Source organism: Mesocricetus auratus, unplaced genomic scaffold, assembly GCF_017639785.1.
Source record: "Mesocricetus auratus isolate SY011 unplaced genomic scaffold, BCM_Maur_2.0 Super-Scaffold_100025, whole genome shotgun sequence".
Lineage (NCBI taxonomy): Eukaryota > Metazoa > Chordata > Mammalia > Rodentia > Cricetidae > Mesocricetus > Mesocricetus auratus.
In genome coordinates, this window is record NW_024429206.1 from 2862096 (window position 1) to 2875235 (window position 13140).

Consider the following 13140-nt stretch of genomic DNA (forward strand, 5'->3'; position numbering starts at 1 on the left):
GGTCTCCACCACACAGTCACAGTACAGTCATCACAGAAGAACACAGGTCTCCACCACACAGTCACACTACAGTCATCACAGAAGAACACAGGTCTACACCACACAGTCACAGTACAGTCACCACAGAAGAACACAGGTCTCCACCACAGTCACAGTACAGTCATCACAGAAGAACACAGGTCTCCACTACACAGTACAGTCACCACAGAAGAACACAGGTTTACACAACAGTAACAGTCACAGTCAACACAGAAGAACACAGGTCTCCACCACAGTCACAGTACAGTCATCACAGAAGAACACAGGTCTCCACCAAGTCATAGCACAGTCACCACAGAAGAACACAGGTCTCCACCACACAGTCACAGTACAGTCATCACAGAAGAACACAGGTCTCCACTACACAGTACAGTCACCACAGAAGAACACAGGTCTACACCACAGTCATAGTCACAGTCAACACAGAAGAACACAGGTCTCCACCACAGTCACAGTCACAGTCAACACAGAAGAACACAGGTCTCCACCACAGTCACAGTTCAGTCATCACAGAAGAACACAGGTCTCCACCACACAGTCACAGTACAGTCACCACAGAAGAACACAGTTCCCCACCACACAGTCACAGTACAGTCACCACAGAAGAACACAGGTCTCCACAACAGTCACAGTCACAGTCATCACAGAAGAACACAGGTCTCCACCACAGTCACAGCACAGTCACCACAGAAGAACACAGGTCTCCACCACAGTCACAGCACAGTCACCACAGAAGAACTCAGGTCTCCACCACACAGTCACAGTACAGTCATCACAGAAGAACACAGGTCTCCACCACACAGTCACAGTACAGTCACCACAGAAGAACACAGGTCTCCACCACACAGTACAGTCATCACAGAAGAACACAGGTCTCCACCACACAGTATAGTCATCGCAGAAGAACACAGGTCTCCACTACAGTCACAGTACAGTCATCACAGAAGAACACAGGTCTCTACCACACAGCACAGAACAGTCATCACAGAAGAACACAGGTCTCCACCACAGTCACAGTACAGTCATCACAAAAGAACACAGGTCTCCACCACACAGTCACAGTACAGTCACGACAGAAGAACACAGGTCTCCACCACACAGTACACTCATCACAGAAGAACATAGGTCTCCACCACAGTCACAGTACTGTCATCACAGAAGAACACAGGTCTACACCACAGTCACAGTCACAGTCATCACAGAAGAACACAGGTCTCCACCACAGTCACAGCACAGTCACCACAGAAGAACACAGGTCTCCACCACAGTCACAGCACAGTCACCACAGAAGAACACAGGTCTCCACCACACAATCACAGTACAGTCATCACAGAAGAAAACAGGTCTCCACCACACAGTCACAGCACAGTCAACACAGAAGAACACAGGTCTCCAACACAGTCACAGTACAGTCACCACAGAAGAACACAGGTCTCCACCACAGTCACAGTACAGTCATCACAGAAGAACACAGGTCTCCACTACAGTCACAGTACAGTCACCACAGAAGAACACAGGTCTCCACCACACAGTCACAGTACAGTCACAACAGAAGAACACAGGACTCCACCACAGTCACAGTACAGTCATCACAGAAGAACACAGGTCCCCACAACACAGTCACATTACAGTCACCACAGAAGAACACAGGTCTCCACTACAGTCACAGTATAGTCATCACAGAAGAACACAGGTCTCCACCACAGTCACAGTCATCACGGAAGAACACAGGTCTACACCACAGTCACAGTCACAGTCATCACAGAAGAACACAGGTCTCCACCACACAGTACAGTCACCAAAGAAGAACACAGGTCTCCACTACACAGTAGAGTCACCACAGAAGAATACAGGTCTCCACCACAGTCACAGTACAGTCACCACAGAAGAACACAGGTCTCCACCAAGTCATAGCACAGTCACCACAGAAGAACACAGGTCTCCACCACACAGTCACAGTACAGTCATCACAGAAGAACACAGGTCTCCACCACACAGTCACACTACAGTCATCACAGAAGAACACAGGTCTCTACCACACAGCACAGCACAGTCATCACAGAAGAACACAGGTCTCCACCACAGTCACAGTACAGTCATCACAAAAGAACACAGGTCTCCACCACACAGTCACAGTACAGTCACCACAGAAGAACACAGGTCTCCACCACACAGTACACTCATCACAGAAGAACATAGGTCTCCACCACAGTCACAGTACAGTCATCACAGAAGAACAGAGGTCTACACCACAGTCACAGTCACAGTCATCACAGAAGAACACAGGTCTCCACCACAGTCACAGCACAGTCACCACAGAAGAACACAGGTCTCCACCACAGTAACAGCACAGTCACCACAGAAGAACACAGGTCTCCACCACAATCACAGTACAGTCATCACAGAAGAACACAGGTCTCCACCACACAGTCACAGCACAGTCAACACAGAAGAACACAGGTCTCCAACACAGTCACAGTATAGTCACCACAGAAGAACACAGGTCTCCGCCACAGTCACAGTACAGTCACCACAGAAGAACACAGGTCTCCACTACAGTCACAGTACAGTCACCACAGAAGAACACAGGTCTCCACCACACAGTCACAGTACAGTCACCACAGAAGAACACAGGTCTCCACCACAGTCACAGTACAGTCATCACAGAAGAACACAGGTCCCCACAACACAGTCACATTACAGTCACCACAGAAGTTCACAGGTCTCCACCACAGTCACAGTCATCACGGAAGAACACAGGTCTACACCACAGTCACAGTCACAGTCATCACAGAAGAACACAGGTCTCCACCACACAGTACAGTCACCACAGAAGAACACAGGTCTCCACTACACAGTAGAGTCACCACAGAAGAATACAGGTCTCCACCACAGTCACAGTACAGTCACCACAGAAGAACACAGGTCTCTACCACACAGCACAGCACAGTCATCACAGAAGAACACAGGTCTACACCACACAGTCACAGTACAGTCATCACAGAAGAACACAGGTCTCCACCACACAGTCACAGTACAGTCATCACAGAAGAACACAGGTCTCCACCAAGTCATAGCACAGTCACCACAGAAGAACACAGGTCTCCACCACACAGTCACAGTACAGTCATCACAGAAGAACACAGGTCTCCACCACACAGTCACACTACAGTCATCACAGAAGAACACAGGTCTCCACCACACAGTACAGTCACCACAGAAGAACACAGGTCTCCACTACACAGTAGAGTCATCACAGAAGAACACAGGTCTCCACCACACAGTCACACTACAGTCATCACAGAAGAACACAGGTCTACACCACACAGTCACAGTACAGTCACCACAGAAGAACACAGGTCTCCACCACAGTCACAGTACAGTCATCACAGAAGAACACAGGTCTCCACTACACAGTACAGTCACCACAGAAGAACACAGGTTTACACCACAGTAACAGTCACAGTCAACACAGAAGAACACAGGTCTCCACCACAGTCACAGTACAGTCATCACAGAAGAACACAGGTCTCCACCAAGTCATAGCACAGTCACCACAGAAGAACACAGGTCTCCACCACACAGTCACAGTACAGTCATCACAGAAGAACACAGGTCTCCACTACACAGTACAGTCACCACAGAAGAACACAGGTCTACACCACAGTCATAGTCACAGTCAACACAGAAGAACACAGGTCTCCACCACAGTCACAGTCACAGTCAACACAGAAGAACACAGGTCTCCACCACAGTCACAGTACAGTCATCACAGAAGAACACAGGTCTCCACCACACAGTCACAGTACAGTCACCACAGAAGAACACAGTTCCCCACCACACAGTCACAGTACAGTCACCACAGAAGAACACAGGTCTCCACAACAGTCACAGTCACAGTCATCACAGAAGAACACAGGTCTCCACCACAGTCACAGCACAGTCACCACAGAAGAACACAGGTCTCCACCACAGTCACAGCACAGTCACCACAGAAGAACTCAGGTCTCCACCACACAGTCACAGTACAGTCACCACAGAAGAACACAGGTCTCCACCACACAGTACAGTCATCACAGAAGAACACAGGTCTCCACCACACAGTATAGTCATCGCAGAAGAACACAGGTCTCCACTACAGTCACAGTACAGTCATCACAGAAGAACACAGGTCTCTACCACACAGCACAGCACAGTCATCACAGAAGAACACAGGTCTCCACCACAGTCACAGTACAGTCATCACAAAAGAACACAGGTCTCCACCACACAGTCATAGTACAGTCACGACAGAAGAACACAGGTCTCCACCACACAGTACACTCATCACAGAAGAACATAGGTCTCCACCACAGTCACAGTACTGTCATCACAGAAGAACACAGGTCTACACCACAGTCACAGTCACAGTCATCACAGAAGAACACAGGTCTCCACCACAGTCACAGCACAGTCACCACAGAAGAACACAGGTCTCCACCACAGTCACAGCACAGTCACCACAGAAGAACACAGGTCTCCACCACACAATCACAGTACAGTCATCACAGAAGAAAACAGGTCTCCACCACACAGTCACAGCACAGTCAACACAGAAGAACACAGGTCTCCAACACAGTCACAGTACAGTCACCACAGAAGAACACAGGTCTCCACCACAGGCACAGTACAGTCATCACAGAAGAACACAGGTCTCCACTACAGTCACAGTACAGTCACCACAGAAGAACACAGGTCTCCACCACACAGTCACAGTACAGTCACAACAGAAGAACACAGGACTCCACCACAGTCACAGTACAGTCATCACAGAAGAACACAGGTCCCCACAACACAGTCACATTACAGTCACCACAGAAGAACACAGGTCTCCACGACAGTCACAGTACAGTCATCACAGAAGAACACAGGTCTCCACCACAGTCACAGTCATCACGGAAGAACACAGGTCTACACCACAGTCAAAGTCACAGTCATCACAGAAGAACACAGGTCTCCACCACACAGTACAGTCACCACAGAAGAACACAGGTCTCCACTACACAGTAGAGTCACCACAGAAGAATACAGGTCTCCACCACAGTCACAGTACAGTCACCACAGAAGAACACAGGTCTCCACCAAGTCATAGCACAGTCACCACAGAAGAACACAGGTCTCCACCACACAGTCACACTACAGTCATCACAGAAGAACACAGGTCTCTACCACACAGCACAGCACAGTCATCACAGAAGAACACAGGTCTCCACCACAGTCACAGTACAGTCATCACAAAAGAACACAGGTCTCCACCACACAGTCACAGTACAGTCACCACAGAAGAACACAGGTCTCCACCACACAGTACACTCATCACAGAAGAACATAGGTCTCCACCACAGTCACAGTACAGTCATCACAGAAGAACAGAGGTCTACACCACAGTCACAGTCACAGTCATCACAGAAGAACACAGGTCTCCACCACAGTCACAGCACAGTCACCACAGAAGAACACAGGTCTCCACCACAGTAACAGCACAGTCACCACAGAAGAACACAGGTCTCCACCACAATCACAGTACAGTCATCACAGAAGAACACAGGTCTCCACCACACAGTCACAGCACAGTCAACACAGAAGAACACAGGTCTCCAACACAGTCACAGTATAGTCACCACAGAAGAACACAGGTCTCCACCACAGTCACAGTACAGTCACCACAGAAGAACACAGGTCTCCACTACAGTCACAGTACAGTCACCACAGAAGAACACAGGTCTCCACCACACAGTCACAGTACAGTCACCACATAAGAACACAGGTCTCCACCACACAGTACAGTCATCACAGAATAACAGAGGTCTCCACCACAGTCACAGTACAGTCATCACAGAAGAACACAGGTCTCCACCACACAGTACAGTCACCAAAGAAGAACACAGGTCCCCACTACACAGTCACAGTACAGTCACCACAGAAGAACACAGGTCTCCACAATAGTCACAGTCACAGTCATCACAGAAAACACAGGTCTCCACCACAGTCACAGCACAGTCAACACAGAAGAACACAGGTCTCCACCACAGTCACAGCACAGTCACCACAGAAGAACACAGGTCTCCACCACACACTATAGTCATCGCAGAAGAACACAGGTCTCCACTACAGTCACAGTACAGTCATCACAGAAGAACACAGGTCTCTACCACACAGCACAGCACAGTCATCACAGAAGAATACAGGTCTCCACCACAGTCACAGTACAGTCATCACAGAAGAACACAGGTCTACACCACAGTCACAGTCACAGTCATCACAGAAGAACACAGGTCTCCACCACAGTCACAGCACAGTCACCACAGAAGAACACACGTCTCCACCACAGTCACAGCACAGTCACCACAGAAGAACACAGGTCTCCAACACACAATCACAGTACAGTCATCACAGAAGAACACAGGTCTCCACCACACAGTCACAGCACAGTCAACACAGAAGAACACAGGTCTCCAACACAGTCACAGTACAGTCACCACAGAAGAACACAGGTCTCCACCACAGTCACAGTACAGTCACCACGGAAGAACACAGGTCTCCACTACAGTCACAGTACAGTCACCACAGAAGAACACAGGTCTCCAGCACACAGTCACAGTACAGTCACCACAGAAGAACACAGGTCTCCACCACAGTCACAGTACAGTCATCACAGAAGAACACAGGTCCCCACAACACAGTCACAGTACAGTCACCACAGAACAACACAGGTCTCCACTACAGTCACAGTACAGTCACCAGAGAAGAACACAGGTCTCCACCACACAGTCACAGTACAGTCATCACAGAAGAACACAGGTCTCCACCACAGTCACAGTACTGTCATCACAGAAGAACACAGGTCTACACCACAGTCACAGTCACAGTCATAACAGAAGAACACAGGTCTCCACCACAGTCACAGCACAGTCACCACAGAAGAACACAGGTCTCCACCACAGTCACAGCACAGTCACCACAGAAGAACACAGGTCTCCACCACACAATCACAGTACAGTCATCACAGAAGAAAACAGGTCTCCACCACACAGTCACAGCACAGTCAACACAGAAGAACACAGGTCTCCACCACAGTCACAGTACAGTCATCACAGAAGAACACAGGTCTCCACTACAGTCACAGCACAGTCACCACAGAAGAACACAGGTCTCCACCACACACTATAGTCATCGCAGAAGAACACAGGTCTCCACTACAGTCACAGTACAGTCATCACAGAAGAACACAGGTCTCTACCACACAGCACAGCACAGTCATCACAGAAGAATACAGGTCTCCACCACAGTCACAGTACAGTCATCACAGAAGAACACAGGTCTACACCACAGTCACAGTCACAGTCATCACAGAAGAACACAGGTCTCCACCACAGTCACAGCACAGTCACCACAGAAGAACACAGGTCTCCACCACAGTCACAGCACAGTCACCACAGAAGAACACAGGTCTCCAACACACAATCACAGTACAGTCATCACAGAAGAACACAGGTCTCCACCACACAGTCACAGCACAGTCAACACAGAAGAACACAGGTCTCCAACACAGTCACAGTACAGTCACCACAGAAGAACACAGGTCTCCACCACAGTCACAGTACAGTCACCACAGAAGAACACAGGTCTCCACTACAGTCACAGTACAGTCACCACAGAAGAACACAGGTCTCCACCACACAGTCACAGTACAGTCACCACAGAAGAACACAGGTCTCCACCACAGTCACAGTACAGTCATCACAGAAGAACACAGGTCCCCACAACACAGTCACAGTACAGTCACCACAGAACAACACAGGTCTCCACTACAGTCACAGTACAGTCACCAGAGAAGAACACAGGTCTCCACCACACAGTCACAGTACAGTCACCACAGAAGAACACAGGTCTCCACCACAGTCACAGTACTGTCATCACAGAAGAACACAGGTCTACACCACAGTCACAGTCACAGTCATCACAGAAGAACACAGGTCTCCACCACAGTCACAGTCACAGTCACCACAGAAGAACACAGGTCTCCACCACAGTCACAGCACAGTCACCACAGAAGAACACAGGTCTCCACCACACAGTCACAGTACAGTCATCACAGAAGAACACAGGTCTCCACCACAGTCACAGTACAGTCATCACAGAAGAACACAGGTCTCCACCACACAGTCACAGCACAGTCATCACAGAAGAACACAGGTCTCCACCACAGTCACAGTACAGTCATCACAGAAGAACACAGGTCTCCACCACAGTCACAGTACAGTCATCACAGAAGAACACAGGTCTCCACCACACAGCACAGCACAGTCATCACAGAAGAACACAGGTCTCCACCACAGTCACAGTACAGTCATCACAGAAGAACACAGGTCTCCACCACAGTCACAGTACAGTCATCACAGAAGAACACAGGTCTCCACCACAGACACAGTCACAGTCATCACAGAAGAACACAGGTCTCCACCACAGTCACAGCACAGTCACCACAGAAGAACACAGGTCTCCACCACACAGTCACAGTACAGTCACCACAGAAGAACACAGGTTTCCACCACACAGTACAGTCATCACAGAAGAACACAGGTCTCCACCACAGTCACAGTACAGTCATCACAGAAGAACACAGTTCTACACCACAGTCACAGCACAGTCATCACAGAAGAACACAGGTCTCCACCACAGTCACAGTCACAGTCATCACAGAAGAACACAGGTCTCCACCACTGTCACAGCACAGTCACCACAGAAGAACCGAGGTCTCCATCAGAGTCACAGTACAGTCATCACAGAATAACACTGGTCTCCACCACAGTCACAGTACAGTCATCACAAAAGAACACAGGTCTCCACCACAGTCACAGTCACAGTCATCACAGAAGAACACAGGTCTCCACCACAGACACAGTCATAGTCATCACAGAAGAACACAGGTCTCCACCACAGTCACAGCACAGTCACCACAGAAGAACACAGGTCCCTACCACACAGCACAGCACAGTCATCACAGAAGAACACAGGTCTCCACCACAGTCACAGTACAGTCACCACAGAAGAACACAGGTCTCCACTACAGTCACAGTACAGTCACCACAGAAGAACACAGGTCTCTACCACACAGTCACAGCACAGTCATCACAGAAGAACACAGGTCTCCACCACAGTCACAGTACAGTCACCACAGAAGAACACAGGTCTCCACCACAGTCACAGTACAGTCATCACAGAAGAACACAGGTCTCCACCACACAGTACAGTCACCACAGAAGAACACAGGTCTCCACCACAGTCACAGTACAGTCATCACAGAAGAACACAGGTCTCCACCACACAGTACAGTCACCACAGAAGAACACAGGTCTCCACCACACAGCACAGTCATCACAGAAGAACACAGGTCTCCACCACAGTCACAGTACAGGCATCACAGAAGAACACAGGTCTCCACCACACAGCACAGTCATCACAGAAGAACACAGGTCTCCACCACAGTCACAGTACAGTCACCACAGAAGAACACAGGTCTCCACCACACAGTACAGTCATCACAGAAGAACACAGGTCTCCACCACACAGTCACAGTAGAGTCATCACAGAAGAACACAGGTCTCCACCACAGTCACAGTACAGTCATCACAGAAGAACACAGGTTTCCACCACACAGTAACAGTACAGTCATCACAGAAGAACACAGGTCTACACCACACTGTCACAGTACAGTTATCACAGGAGAACACAAGTCTCCACTACAGTCACAGCACAGTCACCACAGAAGAACACAGGTCTCCACCACACAGTACAGTCATCACAGAAGAACACAGGTCTCCACTACAGTCACAGTACAGTCATCACAGAAGAACACAGGTCTCTACCAAACAGCACAGCACAGTCATCATAGAAGAACACAGGTCTCCACCACAGTCACAGTACAGTCATCACAGAAGAACACAGGTCTCTACCACACAGCACAGCACAGTCATCACAGAAGAATACAGATCTCCACCACACAGTACAGTCACTGTCATCACAGAAGAACACAGGTCTCCACTACGCTCACAGTACAGTCATCACAGAAGAACACAGGTCTCTACCACACAGCACAGCACAGTCATCACAGAAGAACACAGGTCTCCACCACAGTCACAGTACAGTCATCACAGAAGAACACAGGTCTCCACCACACAGTCACAGTACAGTCACCACAGAAGAACACAGGTCTCCACCACACAGTACAGTCATCACAGAAGAACAAAGGGCTCCACCACAGTCACAGTACAGTCATCACAGAAGAACACAGGTCTACACCACAGTCACAGCACAGTCATCACAGAAGAACACAGGTCTCCACCACAGTCACAGTCACAGTCATCACAGAAGAACACAGGTCTCCACCACTGTCACAGGACAGTCACCACAAAAGACCACAGGTCTCCATCACAGTCACAGTACAGTCATCACAGAAGAACACAGGTCTCCACCACAGTCACAGTCATCACAGAAGAACACAGGTCCCCACCACACAGTCACAGTACAGTCATCACAGAAGAACACAGGTCTACACCACACAGTACAGTCATCACAGAAGAACACAGGTCTCTACCACACAGCACAGGACAGTCTTCACAGAAGAACACAGGTCTCCACCACAGTCACAGTACAGTCATCACAGAAGAACACAGGTCTACACCACAGTCACAGTCATCACAGAAGAACACAGGTCCCCACCACACAGTCACAGTACAGTCATCACAGAAGAACACAGGTCTACACCACACAGTACAGTCACCACAGAAGAACACAGGTGTACACCACACAGTCACAGCACAGTCATCACAGAAAAACACAGGTCTCCACCACAGTCACAGCACAGTCATCACAGAAGAACACAGGTCTCCACCACAGTCACAGTATAGTCATCACAGAAGAACACAGGTCTACACCACAGTCACAGTAATCACAGAAGAACACAGGTCTCCACCACACAGTATAGTCACCACAGAAGAACACAGGTGTACACCACACAGTACAGTCACCACAGAAGAACACAGGTCTACACCACACAGTCACAGCACAGTCACCACAGAAGAACACAGGTCTCCACCACAGTCACAGCACAGTCACCACAGAAGAACACAGGTCTCCACCACAGTCACAGTACAGTCACAGTAATCACAGAAGAACACAGGTCTCCACCACACAGCACAGCACAGTCATCACAGAAGAACACAGGTCTCCACTACAGTCACAGCACAGTCACCACAGAAGAACACAGGTCCCTACCACACAGCACAGCACAGTCATCACAGAAGAACACAGGTCTCCACCACAGTCACAGTACAGTCACCACAGAAGAACACAGGTCTCCACTACAGTCACAGTACAGTCACCACAGAAGAACACAGGTCTCTACCACACAGCACAGCACAGTCATCACAGAAGAACACAGGTCTCCACCACAGTCACAGTACAGTCACCACAGAAGAACACAGGTCTCCACCACACAGTACAGTCATCACAGAAGAACACAGGTCTCCACCACACAGTACAGTCACCACAGAAGAACACAGGTCTCCACCACAGTCACAGTACAGTCTCACAGAAGAACACAGGTCTCCACCACACAGTACAGTCACCACAGAAGAACACAGGTCTCCACCACACAGCACAGTCATCACAGAAGAACACAGGTCTCCACCACAGTCACAGTACAGGCATCACAGAAGAACACAGGTCTACACCACACAGCACAGTCATCACAGAAGAACACAGGTCTCCACCACAGTCACAGTACAGTCACCACAGAAGAACACAGGTCTCCACCACACAGTACAGTCATCACAGAAGAACACAGGTCTCCACCACACAGTCACAGTAGAGTCATCACAGAAGAACACAGGTCTCCACCACAGTCACAGTACAGTCATCACAGAAGAACACAGGTTTCCACCACACAGTAACAGTACAGTCATCACAGAAGAACACAGGTCTACACCACACAGTCACAGTACAGTTATCACAGAAGAACACAAGTCTCCACTACAGTCACAGCACAGTCACCACAGAAGAACACAGGTCTCCACCACACAGTACAGTCATCACAGAAGAACACAGGTCTCCACTACAGTCACAGTACAGTCATCACAGAAGAACACAGGTCTCTACCAAACAGCACAGCACAGTCATCATAGAAGAACACAGGTCTCCACCACAGTCACGGTACAGTCATCACAGAAGAACACAGGTCTCTACCACACAGCACAGCACAGTCATCACAGAAGAATACAGATCTCCACCACACAGTACAGTCACTGTCATCACAGAAGAACACAGGTCTCCACTACGGTCACAGTACAGTCATCACAGAAGAACACAGGTCTCTACCACACAGCACAGCACAGTCATCACAGAAGAACACAGGTCTCCACCACAGTCACAGTACAGTCATCACAGAAGAACACAGGTCTCCACCACACAGTCACAGTACAGTCACCACAGAAGAACACAGGTCTCCACCACACAGTACAGTCATCACAGAAGAACACAGGTCTCCACCACAGTCACAGTACAGTCATCACAGAAGAACACAGGTCTACACCACAGTCACAGCACAGTCATCACAGAAGAACACAGGTCTCCACCACAGTCACAGTCACAGTCATCACAGAAGAACACAGGTCTCCACCACTGTCACAGCACAGTCACCACAGAAGAACACAGGTCTCCATCACAGTCACAGTACAGTCATCACAGAAGAACACAGGTCTCCACCACAGTCACAGTACAGTCATCACAGAAGAACACAGGTCTCCACCACAGTCACAGTCACAGTCATCACAGAAGAACACAGGTCTCCACCACAGTCACAGCACAGTCATCACAGAAGAACACAGGTCTCCACCACAGTCACAGCACAGTCACCACAGAAGAACACAGGTCTCCACCACACAGTCACAGTACAGTCACCACAGAAGAACACAGGTCTCCACCACACAGTCACAGTACAGTCATCACAGAAGAACACAGGTCTCCACCACACAGTCACAGTACAGTCATCACAGAAGAACA